General features: G+C 44.0%; 1 protein-coding gene across 6 annotated transcripts in view; it reads left to right on the top strand.

The window, feature by feature from the left end:
- The first annotated feature begins 1,469 nt into the window (after positions 1-1,469).
- BBS9 (Bardet-Biedl syndrome 9) overlaps positions 1,470-20,549 on the top strand; it is a 590,293-nt gene continuing 571,213 nt past the window's right edge. For 5 of the 6 annotated variants that reach the window (XM_073678269.1, XM_073678271.1, XM_073678270.1 and 2 more), the window contains exon 1: positions 1,470-1,636. The gene's annotated coding sequence lies outside the window, so the exon portion shown is untranslated. The remainder of the gene's footprint in view (positions 1,637-20,549) is intronic. The other variant, XM_073678273.1, reaches the window with a different exon arrangement.

The following is a 20,549-nucleotide window of genomic DNA, read 5'->3' as shown; positions in this document are numbered from 1 at the left end:
TGTATTGTTTGTATAAGTCCCCCCCTAAAATTTGTAAAGTGCTGCGGAATATGTCGGCGCTATAAAAATAAAAATTATTATTATTATCCAGAGTTTTCTCATCTTGTGCTATACACTATCCGACTTTTTGGTGTCTGTAAAGCCATGTTCACACATTGCATAAATATTGCATATTTTGTTTTCTGCAGGTTTTGGCACAAAACTATACAATTGCTATCTTCTCTAATTATTGTATTTTTGCTGCATTTTTTATGCATCTTCCCCTGATTTGATGCTTTTTTTGTGCAGATGAGGAGAAAAGCTTTGACTCTGCACTTAAAAAAATGAAATGCAGATTTTTACTTGAATTTTTTTAGGCTCCACATAGAAGCAAGGTCCATGAGGACTCTTCTTCCATTTTGGACCTGGATACCAGCAGAGTTTCTGTGCAAAAAAAGGAGCTGAAAAAACGCAACATTTACAATACATGTGAACAGGACCTAAATGTCCAAGCAAAGTGAATGTGATTTTCTGAAATCTCCATCCTCAGTGCCTCCAAAGACAGAGGCGGCGCTGGTTCACTGCTATGAGTATACAGAGCAGCAGCTGTAACAGCACACCCGGACCTAATATTGGGGGAGTGTAGTCAGGATCGGGGGCACGGTTACAGCCGCTGCTCTATATTCTCTGAGTGGTGACAGAACCCGCACCCGTGTCGCCCCGTGACTGAAACCAAATGCTGCCGGGGAGAAAAAAGTTCAAGTTCTACCTGCTGCATTCGCCAATGTGCAGGGGCAACATAACAACGCTTTTAATCTGCAGGTTAACCCCATATAAGACTGCAGGTTAATAGTGATTTTTCTGGGGACAGGTTCCCTTTAACAGAAAGTGATCAAAAAGTCACAAGTACCACAGAACGGCACCAATGAATACCACAGCTCGTCCCACAAATAGCAGCCTCACTGACAGGCAGGTCTCACAATATGGTGACCCTAAAACAAATGCTGTTTGTCGTTATAGTACTGAAGCAATAAAACTATATAAACGTGGTATCGCTATAATCGCACTGACCTGCAGCATACACCGGAAAACACAAACACACGGCAAGGATTGCTGGTTTTTTATTTTTTCCCCACAGTTAGGAAAAGTCTCGTAATAAATTACTGAACATAAAAGGATTTCTGTGACAAACACAACTGGTCCCAGAAGAACCCAAACCTCATGTGATGGCGAAGAGAGGGAAAGGTCATGGCTCCTGGAAAGTGGAAACAGAAAAGGAAAAAGAGTCAGCTATAAATGCCAAACCAGCCGGTGACTACAAGGGGTTAAACTTGGAACTAACTACATACAGCAGAATAAGAAGCCAGACTGAGCACGGTGAACAAGACGCAGCATCTGTACAGAAGCCTGTACCATAACCCAGGTGACGTCACGGCGCACCATACACGTTCACACGCGGGCAAGGCATCTTCGGGAGGCGCAGAAAGACTACATCTCCCACAATTCCCCGCAGCGAAGTCCTTTTGATTGTTCCCGTTTCCCTGGTAACACAGGGAAGATGGCGGTGTGCTGCTGATCTGTTGAAAGTGAGGAGTACGACGGCTGGATGAAGGGGCTGCTAACGTTGTGACGTCATCCATTACACACCACTGGGCAGGTATGTGACGTCACAGAGCTCTTGGTGCCATTATTGTGACCATGTGTGTTGCCTGTACCCGTACGGGCAGACTGTATCCACATATGTGTGTATAGTGCTGATCATCTACATAGGACGTCATTAGCACTAGTGGAGTCGGACACTGCTGCTACCTGTGGGAGAACTGCAGCAAGTTGTATTGTAGCTGCCGCTTCTAAGTATTGTCCTGCACCGAGAGCTGCGGGCTGTATATTATATACACACAGTGCAGGTACAGCCACAGAGCTGAGGGCTGTATATTATATACACACAGTGCAGGTACAGCCACAGAGCTGAGGACTGTATATTATATATACACAGTGCAGGTCCATCCACAGAGCTGAGGGCTGTATATTATATATACACAGTGCAGGTCCATCCACAGAGCTGAGGGCTGTATATTATATACACACAGTGCAGGTCCATCCACAGAGCTGCAGGCTGTATATTATATATACACAGTGCAGGTACATCCACAGAGCTGCGGGCTGTATATTATATATACACAGTGCAGGTCCATCCACAGAGCTGAGGGCTGTATATTATATATACACAGTGCAGGTCCATCCACAGAGCTGAGGGCTGTATATTATATACACACAGTGCAGGTCCATCCACAGAGCTGAGGGCTGTATATTATATACACACAGTGCAGGTACATCCACAGAGCTGAGGGCTGTATATTATATATACACAGTGCAGGTACAGCCACAGAGCTGAGGGCTGTATATTATATATACACAGTGCAGGTACATCCACAGAGCTGAGGACTGTATATTATATACACACAGTGCAGGTACAGCCACAGAGCTGAGGGCTGTATATTATATACACACAGTGCAGGTACAGCCACAGAGCTGAGGGCTGTATATTATATATACACAGTGCAGGTACATCCACAGAGCTGCGGGCTGTATATTATATATACACAGTGCAGGTACAGCCACAGAGCTGAGGACTGTATATTATATATACACAGTGCAGGTACAGCCACAGAGCTGAGGACTGTATATTATATATACACAGTGCAGGTACATCCACAGAGCTGAGGGCTGTATATTATATATACACAGTGCAGGTACAGCCACAGAGCTGAGGACTGTATATTATATATACACAGTGCAGGTCCATCCACAGAGCTGAGGGCTGTATATTATATATACACAGTGCAGGTACAGCCACAGAGCTGAGGGCTGTATATTATATATACACAGTGCAGGTCCATCCACAGAGCTGAGGGCTGTATATTATATATACACAGTGCAGGTACATCCACAGAGCTGAGGACTGTATATTATATATACACAGTGCAGGTACATCCACAGAGCTGCGGGCTGTATATTATATATACACAGTGCAGGTACAGCCACAGAGCTGAGGGCTGTATATTATATATACACAGTGCAGGTACAGCCACAGAGCTGAGGGCTGTATATTATATATACACAGTGCAGGTACAGCCACAGAGCTGAGGGCTGTATATTATATATACACAGTGCAGGTACAGCCACAGAGCTGAGGGCTGTATATTATATACACACAGTGCAGGTACATCCACAGAGCTGAGGGCTGTATATTATATACACACAGTGCAGGTACAGCCACAGAGCTGAGGGCTGTATATTATATATACACAGTGCAGGTACATCCACAGAGCTGCGGGCTGTATATTATATACACACAGTGCAGGTACAGCCACAGAGCTGAGGACTGTATATTATATATACACAGTGCAGGTCCATCCACAGAGCTGAGGGCTGTATATTATATATACACAGTGCAGGTCCATCCACAGAGCTGAGGGCTGTATATTATATACACACAGTGCAGGTCCATCCACAGAGCTGCAGGCTGTATATTATATATACACAGTGCAGGTACATCCACAGAGCTGCGGGCTGTATATTATATATACACAGTGCAGGTACAGCCACAGAGCTGAGGGCTGTATATTATATATACACAGTGCAGGTACATCCACAGAGCTGAGGACTGTATATTATATACACACAGTGCAGGTACAGCCACAGAGCTGAGGGCTGTATATTATATACACACAGTGCAGGTACAGCCACAGAGCTGAGGGCTGTATATTATATATACACAGTGCAGGTACATCCACAGAGCTGCGGGCTGTATATTATATATACACAGTGCAGGTACAGCCACAGAGCTGAGGACTGTATATTATATATACACAGTGCAGGTACAGCCACAGAGCTGAGGACTGTATATTATATATACACAGTGCAGGTACATCCACAGAGCTGAGGGCTGTATATTATATATACACAGTGCAGGTACAGCCACAGAGCTGAGGACTGTATATTATATATACACAGTGCAGGTCCATCCACAGAGCTGAGGGCTGTATATTATATATACACAGTGCAGGTACAGCCACAGAGCTGAGGGCTGTATATTATATATACACAGTGCAGGTCCATCCACAGAGCTGAGGGCTGTATATTATATATACACAGTGCAGGTACATCCACAGAGCTGAGGACTGTATATTATATATACACAGTGCAGGTACATCCACAGAGCTGCGGGCTGTATATTATATATACACAGTGCAGGTACAGCCACAGAGCTGAGGGCTGTATATTATATATACACAGTGCAGGTACAGCCACAGAGCTGAGGGCTGTATATTATATATACACAGTGCAGGTACAGCCACAGAGCTGAGGGCTGTATATTATATATACACAGTGCAGGTACAGCCACAGAGCTGAGGGCTGTATATTATATACACACAGTGCAGGTACATCCACAGAGCTGAGGGCTGTATATTATATACACACAGTGCAGGTACAGCCACAGAGCTGAGGACTGTATATTATATATACACAGTGCAGGTACATCCACAGAGCTGAGGACTGTATATTATATATACACAGTGCAGGTCCATCCACAGAGCTGAGGACTGTATATTATATATACACAGTGCAGGTACATCCACAGAGCTGAGGGCTGTATATTATATATACACAGTGCAGGTCCATCCACAGAGCTGAGGGCTGTATATTATATATACACAGTGCAGGTCCATCCACAGAGCTGAGGGCTGTATATTATATATACACAGTGCAGGTACATCCACAGAGCTGAGGGCTGTATATTATATACACACAGTGCAGGTCCATCCACAGAGCTGAGGGCTGTATATTATATATACACAGTGCAGGTACAGCCACAGAGCTGAGGGCTGTATATTATATATACACAGTGCAGGTACAGCCACAGAGCTGAGGGCTGTATATTATATATACACAGTGCAGGTACAGCCACAGAGCTGAGGGCTGTATATTATATATACACAGTGCAGGTACATCCACAGAGCTGAGGGCTGTATATTATATATACACAGTGCAGGTACATCCACAGAGCTGAGGGCTGTATATTATATATACACAGTGCAGGTCCATCCACAGAGCTGAGGGCTGTATATTATATATACACAGTGCAGGTACATCCACAGAGCTGCGGGCTGTATATTATATATACACAGTGCAGGTACAGCCACAGAGCTGAGGGCTGTATATTATATATACACAGTGCAGGTACAGCCACAGAGCTGAGGGCTGTATATTATATATACACAGTGCAGGTACAGCCACAGAGCTGAGGGCTGTATATTATATATACACAGTGCAGGTACAGCCACAGAGCTGAGGGCTGTATATTATATATACACAGTGCAGGTACATCCACAGAGCTGAGGGCTGTATATTATATATACACAGTGCAGGTACATCCACAGAGCTGAGGGCTGTATATTATATATACACAGTGCAGGTCCATCCACAGAGCTGAGGACTGTATATTATATATACACAGTGCAGGTCCATCCACAGAGCTGAGGGCTGTATATTATATATACACAGTGCAGGTACATCCACAGAGCTGAGGACTGTATATTATATATACACAGTGCAGGTACAGCCACAGAGCTGAGGGCTGTATATTATATATACACAGTGCAGGTACAGCCACAGAGCTGAGGGCTGTATATTATATATACACAGTGCAGGTACAGCCACAGAGCTGAGGGCTGTATATTATATATACACAGTGCAGGTACATCCACAGAGCTGAGGGCTGTATATTATATATACACAGTGCAGGTACATCCACAGAGCTGAGGGCTGTATATTATATATACACAGTGCAGGTCCATCCACAGAGCTGAGGGCTGTATATTATATATACACAGTGCAGGTCCATCCACAGAGCTGAGGGCTGTATATTATATATACACAGTGCAGGTCCATCCACAGAGCTGAGGGCTATATATTATATATACACAGTGCAGGTCCATCCACAGAGCTGAGGGCTGTATATTATATATACACAGTGCAGGTCCATCCACAGAGCTGAGGGCTGTATATTATATATACACAGTGCAGGTACATCCACAGAGCTGCGGGCTGTATATTATATATACACAGTGCAGGTACAGCCACAGAGCTGAGGGCTGTATATTATATATACACAGTGCAGGTCCATCCACAGAGCTGAGGACTGTATATTATATATACACAGTGCAGGTCCATCCACAGAGCTGAGGGCTGTATATTATATACACACAGTGCAGGTACATCCACAGAGCTGAGGGCTGTATATTTTATATACACAGTGCAGGTACATCCACAGAGCTGAGGGCTGTATATTATATATACACAGTGCAGGTACATCCACAGAGCTGAGGGCTGTATATTATATATACACAGTGCAGGTACAGCCACAGAGCTGCGGGCTGTATATTATATACACACAGTGCAGGTCCATCCACAGAGCTGAGGGCTGTATATTATATATACACAGTGCAGGTACATCCACAGAGCTGAGGGCTGTATATTATATATACACAGTGCAGGTACATCCACAGAGCTGAGGGCTGTATATTATATATACACAGTGCAGGTACAGCCACAGAGCTGAGGACTGTATATTATATACACACAGTGCAGGTACAGCCACAGAGCTGAGGACTGTATATTATATATACACAGTGCAGGTACATCCACAGAGCTGAGGACTGTATATTATATACACACAGTGCAGGTACAGCCACAGAGCTGAGAACTGTATATTATATATACACAGTGCAGGTACATCCACAGAGCTGAGGACTGTATATTATATATACACGGTGCAGGTACAGCCACAGAGCTGAGGACTGTATATTATATATACACAGTGCAGGTACATCCACAGAGCTGAGGACTGTATATTATATACACACAGTGCAGGTACAGCCACAGAGCTGAGGACTGTATATTATATACACACAGTGCAGGTACATCCACAGAGCTGAGGACTGTATATTATATATACACAGTGCAGGTACAGCCACAGAGCTGAGGACTGTATATTATATATACACAGTGCAGGTCCATCCACAGAGCTGAGGGCTGTATATTATATATACACAGTGCAGGTCCATCCACAGAGCTGAGGGCTGTATATTATATATACACAGTGCAGGTCCATCCACAGAGCTGAGGGCTGTATATTATATATACACAGTGCAGGTCCATCCACAGAGCTGAGGGCTGTATATTATATATACACAGTGCAGGTCCATCCACAGAGCTGAGGGCTGTATATTATATATACACAGTGCAGGTCCATCCACAGAGCTGAGGGCTGTATATTATATATACACAGTGCAGGTCCATCCACAGAGCTGAGGGCTGTATATTATATATACACAGTGCAGGTACAGCCACAGAGCTGAGGGCTGTATATTATATATACACAGTGCAGGTACATCCACAGAGCTGCGGGCTGTATATTATATATACACAGTGCAGGTACAGCCACAGAGCTGAGGGCTGTATATTATATATACACAGTGCAGGTACAGCCACAGAGCTGAGGGCTGTATATTATATATACACAGTGCAGGTCCATCCACAGAGCTGAGGACTGTATATTATATATACACAGTGCAGGTCCATCCACAGAGCTGAGGGCTGTATATTATATATACACAGTGCAGGTACATCCACAGAGCTGAGGGCTGTATATTATATATATACAGTGCAGGTACAGCCACAGAGCTGAGGGCTGTATATTATATATACACAGTGCAGGTACAGCCACAGAGCTGCGGGCTGTATATTATATATACACAGTGCAGGTCCATCCACAGAGCTGAGGGCTGTATATTATATATACACAGTGCAGGTATATCCACAGAGCTGCGGGCTGTATATTATATATACACAGTGCAGGTACATCCACAGAGCTGAGGGCTGTATATTATATATACACAGTGCAGGTACAGCCACAGAGCTGAGGACTGTATATTATATACACACAGTGCAGGTACAGCCACAGAGCTGAGGACTGTATATTATATATACACAGTGCAGGTACATCCACAGAGCTGAGGACTGTATATTATATACACACAGTGCAGGTACAGCCACAGAGCTGAGAACTGTATATTATATATACACAGTGCAGGTACATCCACAGAGCTGAGGACTGTATATTATATATACACGGTGCAGGTACAGCCACAGAGCTGAGGACTGTATATTATATATACACGGTGCAGGTACATCCACAGAGCTGAGGACTGTATATTATATACACACAGTGCAGGTACAGCCACAGAGCTGAGGACTGTATATTATATACACACAGTGCAGGTACATCCACAGAGCTGAGGACTGTATATTATATATACACGGTGCAGGTACAGCCACAGAGCTGAGGACTGTATATTATATATACACAGTGCAGGTACATCCACAGAGCTGAGGACTGTATATTATATATACACAGTGCAGGTACAGCCACAGAGCTGAGGACTGTATATTATATACACACAGTGCAGGTACAGCCACAGAGCTGAGAACTGTATATTATATATACACAGTGCAGGTACATCCACAGAGCTGAGGACTGTATATTATATATACACGGTGCAGGTACAGCCACAGAGCTGAGGACTGTATATTATATATACACAGTGCAGGTACAGCCACAGAGCTGAGGACTGTATATTATATACACACAGTGCAGGTACAGCCACAGAGCTGAGAACTGTATATTATATATACACAGTGCAGGTACATCCACAGAGCTGAGGGCTGTATATTATATATACACAGTGCAGGTACAGCCACAGAGCTGAGGGCTGTATATTATATACACACAGTGCAGGTACAGCCACAGAGCTGAGGACTGTATATTATATACACACAGTGCAGGTACAGCCACAGAGCTGAGGACTGTATATTATATATACACAGTGCAGGTACATCCACAGAGCTGAGGACTGTATATTATATACACACAGTGCAGGTACAGCCACAGAGCTGAGGACTGTATATTATTTACACACAGTGCAGGTACAGGAACAGAGCTGAGGTCTGTATATTATATATACACAGTGCAGGTACAGCAACAGAGCTGAGGGCTGTATATTATATATACACAGTGCAGGTACAGCCACAGAGCTGAGGGCTGTATATTATATATACACAGTGCAGGTACAGCCACAGAGCTGAGGACTGTATATTATATATACACAGTGCAGGTACATCCACAGAGCTGAGGGCTGTATATTATATATACACAGTGCAGGTACATCCACAGAGCTGAGGACTGTATATTATATACACACAGTGCAGGTCCATCCACAGAGCTGAGGTCTGTATATTATATACACACAGTGCAGGTACAGCCACAGAGCTGAGGGCTGTATATTATATATACACAGTGCAGGTCCATCCACAGAGCTGAGGGCTGTATATTATATATACACGGTGCAGGTATATCCACAGAGCTGCAGGCTGTATATTATATACACACAGTGCAGGTACAGGAACAGAGCTGCGGGCTGTATATTATATACACACAGTGCAGGTACAGCCACAGAGCTGAGGGCTGTATATTATATATACACGGTGCAGGTACATCCACAGAGCTGAGGACTGTATATTATATATACACAGTGCAGGTCCATCCACAGAGCTGAGGGCTGTATATTATATACACACAGTGCAGTTACATCCACAGAGCTGAGGGCTGTATATTATATATACACAGTGCAGGTCCATCCACAGAGCTGAGGACTGTATATTATATATACACAGTGCAGGTCCATCCACAGAGCTGAGGGCTGTATATTATATATACACAGTGCAGGTCCATCCACAGAGCTGAGGGCTGTATATTATATATACACAGTGCAGGTCCATCCACAGAGCTGAGTTCTGTATATTATATATACACAGTGCAGGTCCATCCACAGAGCTGAGGGCTGTATATTATATATACACAGTGCAGGTTCATCCACAGAGCTGAGGGCTGTATATTATATATACACAGTGCAGGTACATCCACAGAGCTGCGGGCTGTATATTATATACACACAGTGCAGGTACAGCCACAGAGCTGAGGACTGTATATTATATACACACAGTGCAGGTCCATCCACAGAGCTGAGGGCTGTATATTATATATACACAGTGCAGGTACAGCCACAGAGCTGAGGGCTGTATATTATATACACACAGTGCAGGTACAGCCACAGAGCTGAGGGCTGTATATTATATATACACGGTGCAGGTATATCCACAGAGCTGCAGGCTGTATATTATATACACACAGTGCAGGTACAGGAACAGAGCTGAGGGCTGTATATTATATATACACAGTGCAGGTACAGCAACAGAGCTGTGGGCTGTATATTATATACACACAGTGCAGGTACAGCCACAGAGCTGAGGGCTGTATATTATATATACACGGTGCAGGTACATCCACAGAGCTGAGGACTGTATATTATATACACACAGTGCAGTTACATCCACAGAGCTGAGGGCTGTATATTATATATACACAGTGCAGGTACAGCCACAGAGCTGAGGACTGTATATTATATATACACAGTGCAGGTACATCCACAGAGCTGAGGGCTGTATATTATATATACACAGTGCAGGTCCATCCACAGAGCTGAGGGCTGTATATTATATATACACAGTGCAGGTCCATCCACAGAGCTGAGGGCTGTATATTATATATACACAGTGCAGGTCCATCCACAGAGCTGAGGGCTGTATATTATATATACACAGTGCAGGTCCATCCACAGAGCTGAGGGCTGTATATTATATATACACAGTGCAGGTCCATCCACAGAGCTGAGGACTGTATATTATATATACACAGTGCAGGTCCATCCACAGAGCTGAGGGCTGTATATTATATATACACAGTGCAGGTACATCCACAGAGCTGAGGGCTGTATATTATATATACACAGTGCAGGTACATCCACAGAGCTGAGGGCTGTATATTATATATACACAGTGCAGGTACATCCACAGAGCTGAGGGCTGTATATTATATACACACAGTGCAGGTACAGCCACAGAGCTGAGGGCTGTATATTATATATACACAGTGCAGGTCCATCCACAGAGCTGAGGGCTGTATATTATATATACACAGTGCAGGTCCATCCACAGAGCTGAGGGCTGTATATTATATATACACAGTGCAGGTACAGCCACAGAGCTGAGGGCTGTATATTATATATATACACAGTGCAGGTATATCCACAGAGCTGAGGGCTGTATATTATATACACACAGTGCAGGTACAGCCACAGAGCTGCGGGCTGTATATTATATACACACAGTGCAGGTACAGCCACAGAGCTGAGGGCTGTATATTATATACACACAGTGCAGGTATATCCACAGAGCTGAGGGCTGTATATTATATACACACAGTGCAGGTACAGCCACAGAGCTGCGGGCTGTATATTATATACACACAGTGCAGGTACAGCCACAGAGCTGCGGGCTGTATATTATATATACACAGTGCAGGTACATCCACAGAGCTGAGGACTGTATATTATATATACACAGTGCAGGTCCAGCCACAGAGCTGAGGGCTGTATATTATATATACACAGTGCAGGTCCATCCACAGAGCTGAGGGCTGTATATTATATACACACAGTGCAGGTCCATCCACAGAGCTGAGGGCTGTATATTATATACACACAGTGCAGGTCCATCCACAGAGCTGAGGGCTGTATATTATATATACACAGTGCAGGTACATCCACAGAGCTGAGGGCTGTATATTACATATACACAGTGCAGGTACATCCACAGAGCTGAGGGCTGTATATTATATATACACAGTGCAGGTACATCCACAGAGCTGAGGGCTGTATATTATATATACACAGTGCAGGTCCATCCACAGAGCTGAGGGCTGTATATTATATATACACAGTGCAGGTCCATCCACAGAGCTGAGGGCTGTATATTATATATACACAGTGCAGGTCCATCCACAGAGCTGAGGGCTGTATATTATATATACACAGTGCAGGTCCATCCACAGAGCTGAGGGCTGTATATTATATATACACAGTGCAGGTACATCCACAGAGCTGAGGGCTGTATATTATATATACACAGTGCAGGTCCATCCACAGAGCTGAGGGCTGTATATTATATATACACAGTGCAGGTCCATCCACAGAGCTGAGGGCTGTATATTATATATACACAGTGCAGATCCATCCACAGAGCTGAGGGCTGTATATTATATATACACAGTGCAGGTCCATCCACAGAGCTGAGGGCTGTATATTATATATACACAGTGCAGGTCCATCCACAGAGCTGAGGGCTGTATATTATATATACACAGTGCAGGTCCATCCACAGAGCTGAGGGCTGTATATTATATATACACAGTGCAGGTCCATCCACAGAGCTGAGGGCTGTATATTATATATACACAGTGCAGGTACATCCACAGAGCTGAGGGCTGTATATTATATATACACAGTGCAGGTCCATCCACAGAGCTGAGGGCTGTATATTATATATACACAGTGCAGGTACATCCACAGAGCTGAGGGCTGTATATTATATATACACAGTGCAGGTACATCCACAGAGCTGAGGGCTGTATATTATATATACACAGTGCAGGTCCATCCACAGAGCTGAGGGCTGTATATTATATATACACAGTGCAGGTCCATCCACAGAGCTGAGGGCTGTATATTATATATACACAGTGCAGGTACATCCACAGAGCTGAGGGCTGTATATTATATATACACAGTGCAGGTACATCCACAGAGCTGAGGGCTGTATATTATATATACACAGTGCAGGTACAGCCACAGAGCTGAGGGCTGTATATTATATATACACAGTGCAGGTCCATCCACAGAGCTGAGGGCTGTATATTATATATACACAGTGCAGGTACAGCCACAGAGCTGAGGGCTGTATATTATATACACACAGTGCAGGTCCATCCACAGAGCTGAGGTCTGTATATTATATATACACAGTGCAGGTCCATCCACAGAGCTGAGGTCTGTATATTATATATACACAGTGCAGGTCCATCCACAGAGCTGCGGGCTGTATATTATATATACACAGTGCAGGTACAGCCACAGAGCTGAGGACTGTATATTATATATACACAGTGCAGGTACATCCACAGAGCTGAGGGCTGTATATTATATATACACAGTGCAGGTACATCCACAGATCTGAGGGCTGTATATTATATATACACAGTGCAGGTACAGCCACAGAGCTGAGGGCTGTATATTATATATACAAAGTGCAGGTACATCCACAGAGCTGAGGACTGTATATTATATACACACAGTGCAGGTCCATCCACAGAGCTGAGGACTGTATATTATATATACACAGTGCAGGTACATCCACAGAGCTGAGGGCTGTATATTATATACACACAGTGCAGGTACAGGAACAGAGCTGAGGGCTGTATATTATATATACACAGTGCAGGTACAGCAACAGAGCTGTGGGCTGTATATTATATACACACAGTGCAGGTACAGCCACAGAGCTGAGGGCTGTATATTATATATACACGGTGCAGGTACATCCACAGAGCTGAGGACTGTATATTATATACACACAGTGCAGTTACATCCACAGAGCTGAGGGCTGTATATTATATATACACAGTGCAGGTACAGCCACAGAGCTGAGGACTGTATATTATATATACACAGTGCAGGTACATCCACAGAGCTGAGGGCTGTATATTATATATACACAGTGCAGGTCCATCCACAGAGCTGAGGGCTGTATATTATATATACACAGTGCAGGTCCATCCACAGAGCTGAGGGCTGTATATTATATATACACAGTGCAGGTCCATCCACAGAGCTGAGGGCTGTATATTATATATACACAGTGCAGGTCCATCCACAGAGCTGAGGGCTGTATATTATATATACACAGTGCAGGTCCATCCACAGAGCTGAGGACTGTATATTATATATACACAGTGCAGGTCCATCCACAGAGCTGAGGGCTGTATATTATATATACACAGTGCAGGTACATCCACAGAGCTGAGGGCTGTATATTATATATACACAGTGCAGGTACATCCACAGAGCTGAGGGCTGTATATTATATATACACAGTGCAGGTACATCCACAGAGCTGAGGGCTGTATATTATATACACACAGTGCAGGTACAGCCACAGAGCTGAGGGCTGTATATTATATATACACAGTGCAGGTCCATCCACAGAGCTGAGGGCTGTATATTATATATACACAGTGCAGGTCCATCCACAGAGCTGAGGGCTGTATATTATATATACACAGTGCAGGTACAGCCACAGAGCTGAGGGCTGTATATTATATATATACACAGTGCAGGTATATCCACAGAGCTGAGGGCTGTATATTATATACACACAGTGCAGGTACAGCCACAGAGCTGCGGGCTGTATATTATATACACACAGTGCAGGTACAGCCACAGAGCTGAGGGCTGTATATTATATACACACAGTGCAGGTATATCCACAGAGCTGAGGGCTGTATATTATATACACACAGTGCAGGTACAGCCACAGAGCTGCGGGCTGTATATTATATACACACAGTGCAGGTACAGCCACAGAGCTGCGGGCTGTATATTATATATACACAGTGCAGGTACATCCACAGAGCTGAGGACTGTATATTATATATACACAGTGCAGGTCCAGCCACAGAGCTGAGGGCTGTATATTATATATACACAGTGCAGGTCCATCCACAGAGCAGAGGGCTGTATATTATATACACACAGTGCAGGTCCATCCACAGAGCTGAGGGCTGTATATTATATACACACAGTGCAGGTCCATCCACAGAGCTGAGGGCTGTATATTATATATACACAGTGCAGGTACATCCACAGAGCTGAGGGCTGTATATTACATATACACAGTGCAGGTACATCCACAGAGCTGAGGGCTGTATATTATATATACACAGTGCAGGTACATCCACAGAGCTGAGGGCTGTATATTATATATACACAGTGCAGGTCCATCCACAGAGCTGAGGGCTGTATATTATATATACACAGTGCAGGTCCATCCACAGAGCTGAGGGCTGTATATTATATATACACAGTGCAGGTCCATCCACAGAGCTGAGGGCTGTATATTATATATACACAGTGCAGGTCCATCCACAGAGCTGAGGGCTGTATATTATATATACACAGTGCAGGTCCATCCACAGAGCTGCGGGCTGTATATTATATATACACAGTGCAGGTCCATCCACAGAGCTGAGGGCTGTATATTATATATACACAGTGCAGGTCCATCCACAGAGCTGAGGGCTGTATATTATATATACACAGTGCAGGTCCATCCACAGAGCTGAGGGCTGTATATTATATATACACAGTGCAGGTACATCCACAGAGCTGAGGGCTGTATATTATATATACACAGTGCAGGTCCATCCACAGAGCTGAGGGCTGTATATTATATATACACAGTGCAGGTACATCCACAGAGCTGAGGGCTGTATATTATATATACACAGTGCAGGTACATCCACAGAGCTGAGGGCTGTATATTATATATACACAGTGCAGGTCCATCCACAGAGCTGAGGGCTGTATATTATATATACACAGTGCAGGTCCATCCACAGAGCTGAGGGCTGTATATTATATATACACAGTGCAGGTACATCCACAGAGCTGAGGGCTGTATATTATATATACACAGTGCAGGTACATCCACAGAGCTGAGGGCTGTATATTATATATACACAGTGCAGGTACAGCCACAGAGCTGAGGGCTGTATATTATATATACACAGTGCAGGTCCATCCACAGAGCTGAGGGCTGTATATTATATATACACAGTGCAGGTACAGCCACAGAGCTGAGGGCTGTATATTATATACACACAGTGCAGGTCCATCCACAGAGCTGAGGTCTGTATATTATATATACACAGTGCAGGTCCATCCACAGAGCTGAGGTCTGTATATTATATATACACAGTGCAGGTCCATCCACAGAGCTGCGGGCTGTATATTATATATACACAGTGCAGGTACAGCCACAGAGCTGAGGACTGTATATTATATATACACAGTGCAGGTACATCCACAGAGCTGAGGGCTGTATATTATATATACACAGTGCAGGTACATCCACAGATCTGAGGGCTGTATATTATATATACACAGTGCAGGTACAGCCACAGAGCTGAGGGCTGTATATTATATATACAAAGTGCAGGTACATCCACAGAGCTGAGGACTGTATATTATATACACACAGTGCAGGTCCATCCACAGAGCTGAGGACTGTATATTATATATACACAGTGCAGGTACATCCACAGAGCTGAGGGCTGTATATTATATACACACAGTGCAGGTCCATCCACAGAGCTGAGGGCTGTATATTATATATACACAGTGCAGGTCCATCCACAGAGCTGAGGGCTGTATATTATATATACACAGTGCAGGTACAGCCACAGAGCTGAGGGCTGTATATTATATATACACAGTGCAGGTACATCCACAGAGCTGAGGGCTGTATATTATATACACACAGTGCAGGTCCATCCACAGAGCTGAGGGCTGTATATTATATATACACAGTGCAGGTCCATCCACAGAGCTGAGGGCTGTATATTATATATACACAGTGCAGGTACAGCCACAGAGCTGAGGGCTGTATATTATATATACACAGTGCAGGTACAGCCACAGAGCTGAGGGCTGTATATTATATATACACAGTGCAGGTACAGCCACAGAGCTGAGGGCTGTATATTATATATACACAGTGCAGGTACAGCCACAGAGCTGAGGGCTGTATATTATATATACACAGTGCAGGTACAGCCACAGAGCTGAGGGCTGTATATTATATATACACAGTGCAGGTACAGCCACAGAGCTGAGGGCTGTATATTATATATACACAGTGCAGGTCCATCCACAGAGCTGAGGGCTGTATATTATATATACACAGTGCAGGTACATCCACAGAGCTGAGGACTGTATATTATATATACACAGTGCAGGTCCATCCACAGAGCTGAGAACTGTATATTATATATACACAGTGCAGGTCCATCCACAGAGCTGAGGGCTGTATATTATATATACACAGTGCAGGTACAGCCACAGAGCTGAGGGCTGTATATTATATATACACAGTGCAGGTACATCCACAGAGCTGAGGGCTGTATATTATATATACACAGTGCAGGTACATCCACAGAGCTGAGGACTGTATATTATATATACACAGTGCAGGTCCATCCACAGAGCTGAGGGCTGTATATTATATATACACAGTGCAGGTCCATCCACAGAGCTGAGGGCTGTATATTATATATACACAGTGCAGGTACAGCCACAGAGCTGAGGACTGTATATTATATATACACAGTGCAGGTCCATCCACAGAGCTGAGGGCTGTATATTATATATACACAGTGCAGGTACATCCACAGAGCTGAGGGCTGTATATTATATATACACAGTGCAGGTACAGCCACAGAGCTGAGGGCTGTATATTATATACACACAGTGCAGGTACATCCACAGAGCTGAGGGCTGTATATTATATACACACAGTGCAGGTCCATCCACAGAGCTGCGGGCTGTATATTATATATACACAGTGCAGGTACAGCCACAGAGCTGAGGGCTGTATATTATATATACACAGTGCAGGTACATCCACAGATCTGAGGGCTGTATATTATATATACACAGTGCAGGTACAGCCACAGAGCTGAGGGCTGTATATTATATACACACAGTGCAGGTACAGGAACAGAGCTGAGGGCTGTATATTATATATACACAGTGCAGGTACATCCACAGAGCTGCGGGCTGTATATTATATATACAAAGTGCAGGTACATCCACAGAGCTGAGGACTGTATATTATATATACACAGTGCAGGTCCATCCACAGAGCTGAGGGCTGTATATTATATACACACAGTGCAGGTCCATCCACAGAGCTGAGGGCTGTATATTATATATACACAGTGCAGGTCCATCCACAGAGCTGAGGGCTGTATATTATATATACACAGTGCAGGTCCATCCACAGAGCTGAGGGCTGTATATTATATACACACAGTGCAGGTCCATCCACAGAGCTGAGGGCTGTATATTATATATACACAGTGCAGGTCCATCCACAGAGCTGAGGGCTGTATATTATATATACACAGTGCAGGTCCATCCACAGAGCTGAGGACTGTATATTATATATACACAGTGCAGGTCCATCCACAGAGCTGAGGGCTGTATATTATATATACACAGTGCAGGTCCATCCACAGAGCTGAGGACTGTATATTATATATACACAGTGCAGGTCCATCCACAGAGCTGAGGGCTGTATATTATATATACACAGTGCAGGTCCATCCACAGAGCTGAGGGCTGTATATTATATATACACAGTGCAGGTCCATCCACAGAGCTGAGGACTGTATATTATATATACACAGTGCAGGTCCATCCACAGAGCTGAGGGCTGTATATTATATATACACAGTGCAGGTCCATCCACAGAGCTGAGGGCTGTATATTATATATACACAGTGCAGGTCCATCCACAGAGCTGCGGGCTGTATATTATATATACACAGTGCAGGTCCATCCACAGAGCTGAGGGCTGTATATTATATATACACAGTGCAGGTCCATCCACAGAGCTGAGGGCTGTATATTATATATACACAGTGCAGGTCCATCCACAGAGCTGAGGACTGTATATTATATACACACAGTGCAGGTCCATCCACAGAGCTGAGGGCTGTATATTATATATACACAGTGCAGGTCCATCCACAGAGCTGAGGGCTGTATATTATATATACACAGTGCAGGTCCATCCACAGAGCTGAGGGCTGTATATTATATATACACAGTGCAGGTCCATCCACAGAGCTGAGGGCTGTATATTATATATACACAGTGCAGGTACAGCCACAGAGCTGAGGGCTGTATATTATATATACACAGTGCAGGTACATCCACAGAGCTGAGGGCTGTATATTATATATACACAGTGCAGGTACATCCACAGAGCTGAGGACTGTATATTATATACACACAGTGCAGCTACAGCCACAGAGCTGAGTTCTGTATATTATATATACACAGTGCAGGTCCATCCACAGAGCTGAGGGCTGTATATTATATATACACAGTGCAGGTCCATCCACAGAGCTGAGGGCTGTATATTATATACACGCAGCGCAGGTACAGCCACAGAGCTGAGGACTGTATATTATATACACACAGTGCAGGTACATCCACAGAGCTGAGGACTGTATATTATATACACACAGTGCAGGTACAGCCACAGAGCTGAGTTCTGTATATTATATATACACAGTGCAGGTACATCCACAGAGCTGAGGGCTGTATATTATATATACACAGTGCAGGTACAGCCACAGAGCTGAGGGCTGTATATTATATACACACAGTGCAGGTACATCCACAGAGCTGAGGACTGTATATTATATACACACAGTGCAGGTACAGCCACAGAGCTGAGGACTGTATATTATATATACACAGTGCAGGTCCATCCACAGAGCTGAGGACTGTATATTATATATACAAAGTGCAGGTACATCCACAGAGCTGAGGACTGTATATTATATATACACAGTGCAGGTACATCCACAGAGCTGAGGACTGTATATTATATACACACAGTGCAGGTACAGGAACAGAGCTGAGGGCTGTATATTATATATACACAGTGCAGGTACAGCCACAGAGCTGAGGGCTGTATATTATATACACACAGTGCAGGTACATCCACAGAGCTGAGGACTGTATATTATATACACACAGTGCAGGTACAGCCACAGAGCTGAGTTCTGTATATTATATATACACAGTGCAGGTACATCCACAGAGCTGAGGGCTGTATATTATATATACACAGTGCAGGTACAGCCACAGAGCTGAGGGCTGTATATTATATATACACAGTGCAGGTACAGCCACAGAGCTGAGGGCTGTATATTATATATACACAGTGCAGGTACATCCACAGAGCTGAGGACTGTATATTATATATACACAGTGCAGGTCCATTCACAGAGCTGAGGGCTGTATATTATATATACACAGTGCAGGTACATCCACAGAGCTGAGGACTGTATATTATATATACACAGTGCAGGTACAGCCACAGAGCTGAGGGCTGTATATTATATATACACAGTGCAGGTACAGCCACAGAGCTGAGGGCTGTATATTATATATACACAGTGCAGGTCCATCCACAGAGCTGAGGACTGTATATTATATATACACAGTGCAGGTCCATCCACAGAGCTGAGGACTGTATATTATATATACACAGTGCAGGTACATCCACAGAGCTGAGGGCTGTATATTATATATACACAGTGCAGGTACAGCCACAGAGCTGAGGGCTGTATATTATATATACACGGTGCAGGTACAGCCACAGAGCTGAGTGCTGTATATTATATATACACAGTGCAG

This window comes from Phyllobates terribilis, unplaced genomic scaffold (assembly GCF_046119375.1).
Source record: "Phyllobates terribilis strain yellow unplaced genomic scaffold, ASM4611937v1 Scaffold_4__5_contigs__length_816908805, whole genome shotgun sequence".
NCBI lineage: Eukaryota > Metazoa > Chordata > Amphibia > Anura > Dendrobatidae > Phyllobates > Phyllobates terribilis.
Note: the sequence above shows the minus strand (reverse complement) of the source record. Positions and strands in the feature narration are given on the sequence as shown.